Genomic DNA, 8,730 nt, shown 5'->3' on the forward strand with positions numbered 1-8,730 from the left:
AGGATAAATAAAGTTCGGTGGCGACTCTGTTCGAACGTAAATTATTTTCCGCGACCATCGCGAGGGATCGTATTTTTCGAGATGCGACAATGTGATACAGTAGCAACACCCTAACTATATCTACCTATTTTATTTATGTCTTCTAATAATGGTAAAATTTTAAGATGTATAGTGTTACCATTAGTATCAGGAAATAATAAGCATGCAAAAAGCAATAAAATATACATTCTAGTTTTCATAAGTTTCACTTCCTCAGGGGAATTCTCGTCTAACGTGAAAACCTTGTAATGATCCCTTAGCCATTTAATTTTAATGGACTTCCCTTTTATATTAGTGTCCTCAAAAGTCACCCCCAATAATTCTTGAACCGTCTCATATGCCACATTTGTGCGGCCAACAACTGCTAAACCATTCACACATAAACCTAACAACATATGTACATCCTCCAAAGTGATTGTGCATTCACCAGTTGGAAGATGAAATGTATGGGTTTCCGGTTTCCATCTTTTGTATAAGGCGAGAAGAAATTTTCTATCAATGTCGTATGAAGTTATGTTGATAATTTGACCAAAGCCCGCTTGTATCAAATATGGACGAATCTCGACGTATGCATGTGAACGTGGTTTGAAGCTCCGTTCATTCTAAAAAGAAAAGACATTAAACAAATATATTATAAACAATACATAGTAGAAACAAAATTAAATAACATAGTATAAACAAAATCAAATAATATAGGATAAACAATATGTTAAACAACATATTAAATAGTATAAACAATGTAGTAGAAACAATGTAGTAAACAACAATATGTTAAATAGTATAAACGATATAGTAAACAACAATATGTTAAATAGTATAAACAATTAAGTAGAAACAAAATTAAACTATGCAATAGAATTAAGATATTTTTGAAGTAGAATTAAGTTTAGAATAATCGTGTGTGTTTAGATTGTAGTAGAAGAATGTATTTATAGAAAAGTTTATTAAATGGTAGAGATAAATATTGGTAGAGAAATTTAATGTTGGTAGATATGTGATAAATGTAGAGAATGTAAAAACATGCATGATGTACGTGGGAATCTCTGCATGCAGCAAAAGATTCGTGCCCGCCCTTTGAATGGGCGGAAGAATTACTTTTTTGTCTGCCACCCGGCCCGACAATGGGTGGCAGAGTTAATTTATCATCTGACACTCGTGCATTGGATGGGCGGAATCCTTAAAGGTGTCTACCAACCACTCCTTCAATGAGCGACATAGTGTAATTTATTTTTTTGACCATTTGACCAAGTTTCAGCATGCACATATGTGTGCAAAATGATAAAAACACTATCCTTGTATAACTATCATTTGCTCATGAAATTTTACACCGACTCAAAACATTTTCATAACATTTGTGAGCATTAATTCCATCATAAATTGTTATATCATGTCTCACACTCAAAAATACATTGTTAATGCCCATCACAAAGGAAATGTTATTGCATCTAATGAAGTGGGTTTGATCTTTGAACATACTAAAATTTTTCGTTTCACTATTATTAGAAGGTCATCATTCCAACATTTGAAAGAAAGGATAGAGATGAAGCTTCACGCAGGATATGTTTCACAAATAACTTACATAAATGTTGTTCATTTTGGGAACAATCAATTTAAATTTGTTCCATTGAAGGTTCACGACGACGAAGATGTTGAAACAATGTTCATGAATCATGAATGTTATGGGTTTCATTACATTGATTTATATATTAGATTTGAACAATGTTAACAAACCCAGATGTTATAGATAATCAATGCATCGGAAGAAGATGCACCAAATATAATTCCAAACGAAGATGTTGAAGAAGAAAATGAGGCACAAGTTGATCATTACTTTACTATTTTATTTGAATAAGGTGACAACATTGAACAAGAAGCAGTTGACGAAGGCGACATTGATGAATACCACATTCCAGTTGGGAATGTTTTCTGCCCACCTTCTCACATGATAATGCACGCGAATGTGACCAAGCAAGTTGTTTTGAGGTTTATCAAGAATCAGATTATATGTCGTTATGGTGTGCCGAGTAAGATCATTACTGATAATGGATCAAACTTGAACAATAATATGGTGGAAGCTCTTTACAAAGACTTCAAGATTGCACACCATAATTCTTCTCCCTACAGACCTAAGATGAATGGGGTTGTTGAAGCTGCAAATAAGAACATCAAAAGATTATTCAAAAAATGGTTGTGACATACAAGGATTAGCATGAGATGCTTCTGTTTGCTCTGCCTAGGTACCGTACATCTGTTCGCACTTCAACAGGGGCAACCCCTTTCTCTCTTGTCTATGGCATGGAAGTTGTGCTCCCAGTAGAGGCTGAGATCCCATCACTGTGTACCTTGATGGAAGCCGAGTTGACTGAAGATGAATGGTGTCAGACCATATATGACCAATTGAATTTAATTGAAGAGAAGAGATTGGTTGCCATGTGTCATGGTCAGTTATATCAGCAACGAATGAAGAAGGCATTTGATAAGAAGGTCAGGCCTCGTGTGTTAAGAGAAGGTGACCTTGTGCTCAAGAAGATTTTGTCTTTCAAACCTGATGCTAGGGGCAAATGGACTCCTAATTATGAGGGGCCATATGTTGTTAAGAGATCCTTTTCATGCGGTGCTTTGATTCTTACAACTATAGATGGGGAAGAGTTCACTCGTCCTGTAAATGTCGATGTAGTCAAGAAATACTTCGCCTAAAAAGAAAAGAACAGCTCGCTAAGTTGAAAACCCAAAAGGGAGGCTTAGACAAAAATGAGCGTCTCGGTGGATTGAAAACCCGAAAGGGCAATCCAGGCAAAAGTTAGAGACATAAAAACAGAAATTTATCCCGGTAGATTGAGTACCCCGCCTTGGGGAAATCTAGGAAAAAATTAGGGATTATGGAAAGTAATTGCATTCAGTTGGTCCTGGCCATTGGAGCGGTTTTGAGTAAGTCATTTCATTTTGATTTATCATTCTCAACCAAAGCCAAGAGTACAGTAGATGTTGGAGTCAGTAGGGAGAGTAGTGATCATTGTATTCAATGTAGCCCTTTTCCATATAAATTACCATTTTCCAACTTTGTAAAGATCCATGGAGTCTTGTCACTTATAGACTACCATTCTATTAAATAAAGTTGAGCTTTTTATCCAATTGTTTCTACTCTTATTTATTTCAGCTGAATAAAATTGAATTTTTATGATGATAACTTTGAAAAGAATTAATAAATTAAAATCATTTTTCTTAAAAATATGAAAGCAATCACTTTAAAAGCAATTTATTTCAATAAAGAATATCAACAGCAATCCAAGAACAGGCAAGTCTTGATAATGCGGAGCCTTGTTGGTCCTCCCCAAGCAGTTGGTTTGGCGATAATTCCCAAACGGATCATCATTTATCCCCAGTAGAGTTGAACTGGTGAGCAATCCCTTTTGCAAATTCTCCCAACTGAGTTGAAGGCTCACATCCTCAGCAATTTGGTTCAGACCACGTGCAGAGTTTTATCTCCTGTATTCCTCGACTGAGTCCATGTTCAGATATCGAAGATCTCTAACTTCTGGCAGTGTTTGGTCTTAAGCAATGTTTGATTTGGTCCCCTGCAAGGTTGCCCCCCATTTTATATGGCGTTGACCTAAAATTCCCCACAGAGTTGACAACTTGGATCCTCAACAGATCTTTTTCTCCTTTCCCCAGCTAGGGTTCAGTAATTGAGAGCCAGATTATTGGTGTTCATCCCCAACATTTTTCTCCAGTTGGTGTTCCCATCCGGTTGAGATTAGCCGAGTGTTGTTGAGGTGATTCAAACCTGTGATATTTGCATCCTTTGTGTGATTTTGTCAACATAATAATAATCATACATATATACATAAAACACATCATCATATATTTCATTATGCATTTGTTATTGCATTTGATTTTATTATTCGGATTCCCTGCTACGGTGACATTATTTCCCCATACCGGTTTTGTGCGTCTGTCCTCCTTCAATGGTAGAGTGTCTGATAACATGAAATAATATCACATTTTTGGACTCGATTTAATTAAATTATATTATTATTTGTTTCGATTTATTTCATTTTATTCGATATTACTTGGTATTTTTCCTTCTATTTGTCTCAGGTAACTTATTTGAAGCATAAGTGAAAAAGGAAGAAAAGGGGGTGCAAAAAGATAATGAGAAGCGAATTCCACTAAAGCCCAGCCCACAATCACAAGCCAGGAGCGCTGAAGCTGTGACGACCGCCACACAAGGTGTGACGAGCGTCACGCCCTGCTACCTTGTGTTACGAGCGTAACACATGGTGTGACGAACGTCACACCCCTCTCCTATATTTTTGGCTTTTAACGCGCAACAGAGGCACGTTGAAGCCTATTCTTCCGCTTGACTCTTGGAACGTGAAGACTATTTACGGAAGGCATTTTCGGAAACCGTTACAAAAGTGGATTAATATAAATAATTGCTTTTATCCAACCCTGAAGCCGGTCTCTTTCCGCCGTGCAAGCATATTTTACAACATTACTTTTCTACAGCTTTCTATTTTGTTAGCAATTTTTATTTCTTTCTTTTCCAGTCAATCTTTCAAGCACTTAATTAATTTTTCACACAATAGTTTCTACACCGGAAACTATTGTGTATCTTTTACTGGATCTAACCTTACGTTAGATCATAGTATTTTATTCCTTCGCTTTTATTTTCCTTTCCGATTGAAGAGTTCAAGAACAAATCCAACCGGTCTGTGGTGGAGTGTTCAAGATTGCTATTAATTATTCAGGTTCTTTAATTTATTATTTTGATTTATATATGCTCTGCATTGCTGTTTATTTATACTGTTTGCCTGAGATGGTTTTATTTAAGCATGATGATTGTTTAGACCCGTTTAGCATGTCCGGCTAAGTATTTTAGATATCGGTATGTAAAGTAAGCGGAACGAAGGAATCAAAACTAAGTTGGTTTAATTTCATTTAAAAATAAAGTCACTCTTTTTATGGTCTCAATTTACAGGGTTAATCCCAACGTTTTTGTACGAGAGTAAAAGACATAAAGAAGTTAAAATCAATAGAACGAAAGTTTGAGTTTTTTAACTGGACAGTGTAAATTGGACATTAATTCTAAATCAGGGCGAAAACAATTTTTAGAGTTAATTAAATTCTAATCTTTTTCAAAAAGTATTTTTAAAGGTTAAATGTGAGGACGAGAGTTAAGCATTTAAGTTTAATTATGTAATCTAAGTCAATAGAGCGAGAGTTTGAGACGAGGGTGTTTAAACGGTTAGTGTTTTCTTAAAAAAAAGTTTCTATAGATTCTGTTGTTTTCAAAAAGTGATTTTGGACTTAACTAATAAGTGACAGCTACGTGAATATAAAGTCATGGTCTATTCAACAGAGCGAGAGTTTGAGAAAAGGCTTTTAATCAATAGTGTCTACTGAAAAGATTTATTTTAAAAGCAAGAAACCAACGAAGATTTGATTCCCTAATTACGACGAACTACATACCGATATCCGCTTAATTGATATTTAATTTAGATCTAATTTTAGTTTTACTTTTCCCCCAAACAATCAAAGTATCATCCGCCTTAGCTTTACGAAGTAACCTTAGAAAACGGTATATCGATTCATAAGTCCCTGTGGGATCGATATCTTTTAAAACTACGCGATAGAACTGTGCACTTGCAGTTAGTACCCCAAATCGACTCATAAAGTCGCGATCAAGTTTTTGGCGCCGTTGCCGGGGACTTTTATTTAGTCGATATCGTAACTCTTCTGTTACGCTGTAGAGACTAAGGCAATTTTTATTTTTCTTTTTTTCTTTCGTTGATTTGTATGCCACACACTCTCTCACAAGGCGAGCCGTTTTACTTACGAATCAACGACGTTGAACTATATCTCCGAGTCTTACGACGAATTCGGGAATATCGTGCTGCAAACAATCTCCCTCCTATCGAAGTGCCCGACCTCAAAAATCTTCTTCCTTCGCCGATACCCGAGATGGCAGAACCAACTCGCGCTCTTCGAGATTACGCCGCTCCATCGCAAGATGAGCCGCATTCGAGTATTGCTCCACCCGCAATCGAAGCAAACAACTTCGAACTTAAACCTTCGCTGCTACAAGCAGTGCAACAGAATCAATTCTCTAGAAATCCTACCGAGGATCCAAACCTTCATTTATCCGTATTTGTCCAATACGCGGATACTGTTAAAGCTAATGGTGTCACTTCAGAGGCAATTCGACTTCGTCTCTTTCCTTTCTCGTTAAGAGATAAAGCTAGAAGATGGCTTCAGTCTCTTCCTTCCAACTCAGTCACCACATGGAACGAGTTGAAGAAAGTCTTTCTTGCCCGATATTTTCCTCCAAGCAAAACAGCTATGTTGAGAGCCCAGATAAATGGATTTAAATAGAAAGATAACGAGTCTCTTTTCGAAGCATGGGAAAGATACAAAGACATGATGAGACTTTGTCCACACCATGGTTTAGAGGACTGGTTAGTAATTCATACCTTCTATAATGGTCTCTTGTACAACACAAGGTTAACAATAGACGCCGCTGCAGGTGGTGCGCTTATGGATAAACCTTATGCTGATGCTTATCAACTTATCGAAAGCATGGCCCAAAATCATTATCAGTGGGGAAGCGATCGAACAATGGTAGAGAAACCTCAAACGAAAAGTGGCATGTACGAGATAAGTAGCCTTGATCATGTTAATGCAAAAGTGGATGCTCTGGCCCAGAAAATTGAAAGTTTAAATGTATCACCTCCAGCCACCGTGGTTGCCGCAACTCAGAATTGCGAAGTCTGTGGAATCCAAGGTCACACTCCTGCAGACTGTCAACTCCTAACAGGAATCCAAGCAGAACAAGTGAATTATGCTCAAGGAAATCCCTACTCGCATACCTATAACTCTAACTGGAAGAACCATCCTAATTTTTCATATAAGAGTAATAATGCTTTATACGCACCAGGACAAGCTCCCAATCAAGCCCCAGCTATACCTCCGGGATATCAAAAGTCGATCCCATCTACACCTAACAATAACGTTCCTAGGAAATCCAACTTGGAAATCATGATGGAGAACTTCATAGTTTCTCAACAGCAAACCAATAAGGACTTCTTAAAACAGAATGTACACACTAGCGAACAGATTAAACAACTAGCAAGTAAAGTAGATGCCCTGGCTACCCATAACAAAATGCTGGAAACACAAATCTCACAAGTAGCTCAACAACAAGCGCCTACTGCTGCCCCAACTGGTACATTTCCTGGACAGCCCCAACCTAACCCGAAGAGCCACGCTCATGCAATCATATTAAGAAGTGGAACGGAAGTAGAAGGACCGTCTGATCCAAGGATGGAAAACCAAAACTCTAAAAAGTCAACTGATGAAGAAAGTAAACCTAAGGAAAAGGAAGAGAGTAATAAGGAAACCGTAGAAAAGAAAGAACCTTATGTACCTCCACCACCATATAAACCACCTATCCCTTACCCTCAAAGGCTTATTAAAACCAAAGATGCGGGCCAATTTAAAAAATTTGTTGACCTACTGAAACAATTAAACGTCACAATTCCGTTTACAGAAGCTATTACGCAGATGCCCTCATATGCTAAGTTCTTAAAAGAAATTCTTTCTAATAAAAGGAAACTTGAAGATAGCGAAACCGTTACACTCATTGCTGAATGTAGCGCCATAATCCAGAATATGCCTCCAAAACTTAAGGATCCTAGTAGTTTCTCTATACCCTGTCACATAGGAACATTTGTCATAGATAAAGCCTTATGCGATTTAGGAGCCGGTATCAGTGTTATGCCTTTATCCATATGCAAGAAACTCGGAAATGGGAGAATTAAGACCAACTAAAATGTCTGTGCAACTAGCAGATCGTTCTGTTAGATATCCTGTAGGAATTCTTGAAAACGTTCCCGTGCGCATAGGACAATTCTACATTCCAACCGATTTTATAATTATGGACATTAGAGAAGATGAAGTTACACCCATTATATTGGGAAGACCATTCTTAGCAACCGCCGGTGCGATCATAGACGTAAAACGAGGATGACTCACTTTCGAAGTAGGAGAAGAGAAAATTGAGTTCATTCTTTCCAAATTTTTGAAAGCACCTGCAATAGAAGACACATGTTACTTCATGGATATCATCGATGAATGCATAAAAGAAACAGAGTTAGAGAATGACAAATTGTCTGACTATCGTGTAGAAGACAAACTTAACCAATGTTTAGCAATAACACGGACCCTATGCAATGCCTTAAGAAACCAACCCTCGACCTGAAAACACTTCCCAAAAATCTGAGATATGAATTCCTAGACTTAGAACTTGAACGACCAGTGATAGTTAATGCAGACCTAGGAAAACTCGAAACCGAAAAACTCCTACATATCTTAAGAAAATATCCAACCGCACTAGGATACAACATCACCGATCTTAAAGGAATAAGTCCTTCTATTTGTATGCACCGCATCATGCTAGAAGAAGACTTTAAAACCTCTAGGGAACATCAGAGGAGACTAAACTCGATCCTGAGTGAGGTAGTGAAGAAGGAAGTAACAAAGTTATTAGAGGCAGGTATCATATATCCTATATCTGATAGCAAATGGGTTAGTCCTGTACACGTAGTACCAAAGAAAGTAGGTATAACAGTTATTGAAAATGAAAAAGGAGAAACTATACCCAAACGAATCGAATCGGGATGGAGAATGTGC

The 8,730-nt window shown here is 37.3% G+C and overlaps 1 non-coding gene across 1 annotated transcript; it reads right to left on the reverse strand.

The window, feature by feature from the left end:
• Window positions 1–6,381: 6,381 nt before the first annotated feature.
• Window positions 6,382–6,488, reverse strand: LOC127076967 (small nucleolar RNA R71). The gene has a single exon (XR_007786971.1). It is a non-coding gene; the product is annotated as a small nucleolar RNA R71 (small nucleolar RNA).
• Between the last annotated feature and the right edge of the window lie 2,242 nt (window positions 6,489–8,730).

This window comes from Lathyrus oleraceus, chromosome 4 (genome assembly GCF_024323335.1).
Source record: "Lathyrus oleraceus cultivar Zhongwan6 chromosome 4, CAAS_Psat_ZW6_1.0, whole genome shotgun sequence".
Lineage (NCBI taxonomy): Eukaryota > Viridiplantae > Streptophyta > Magnoliopsida > Fabales > Fabaceae > Lathyrus > Lathyrus oleraceus.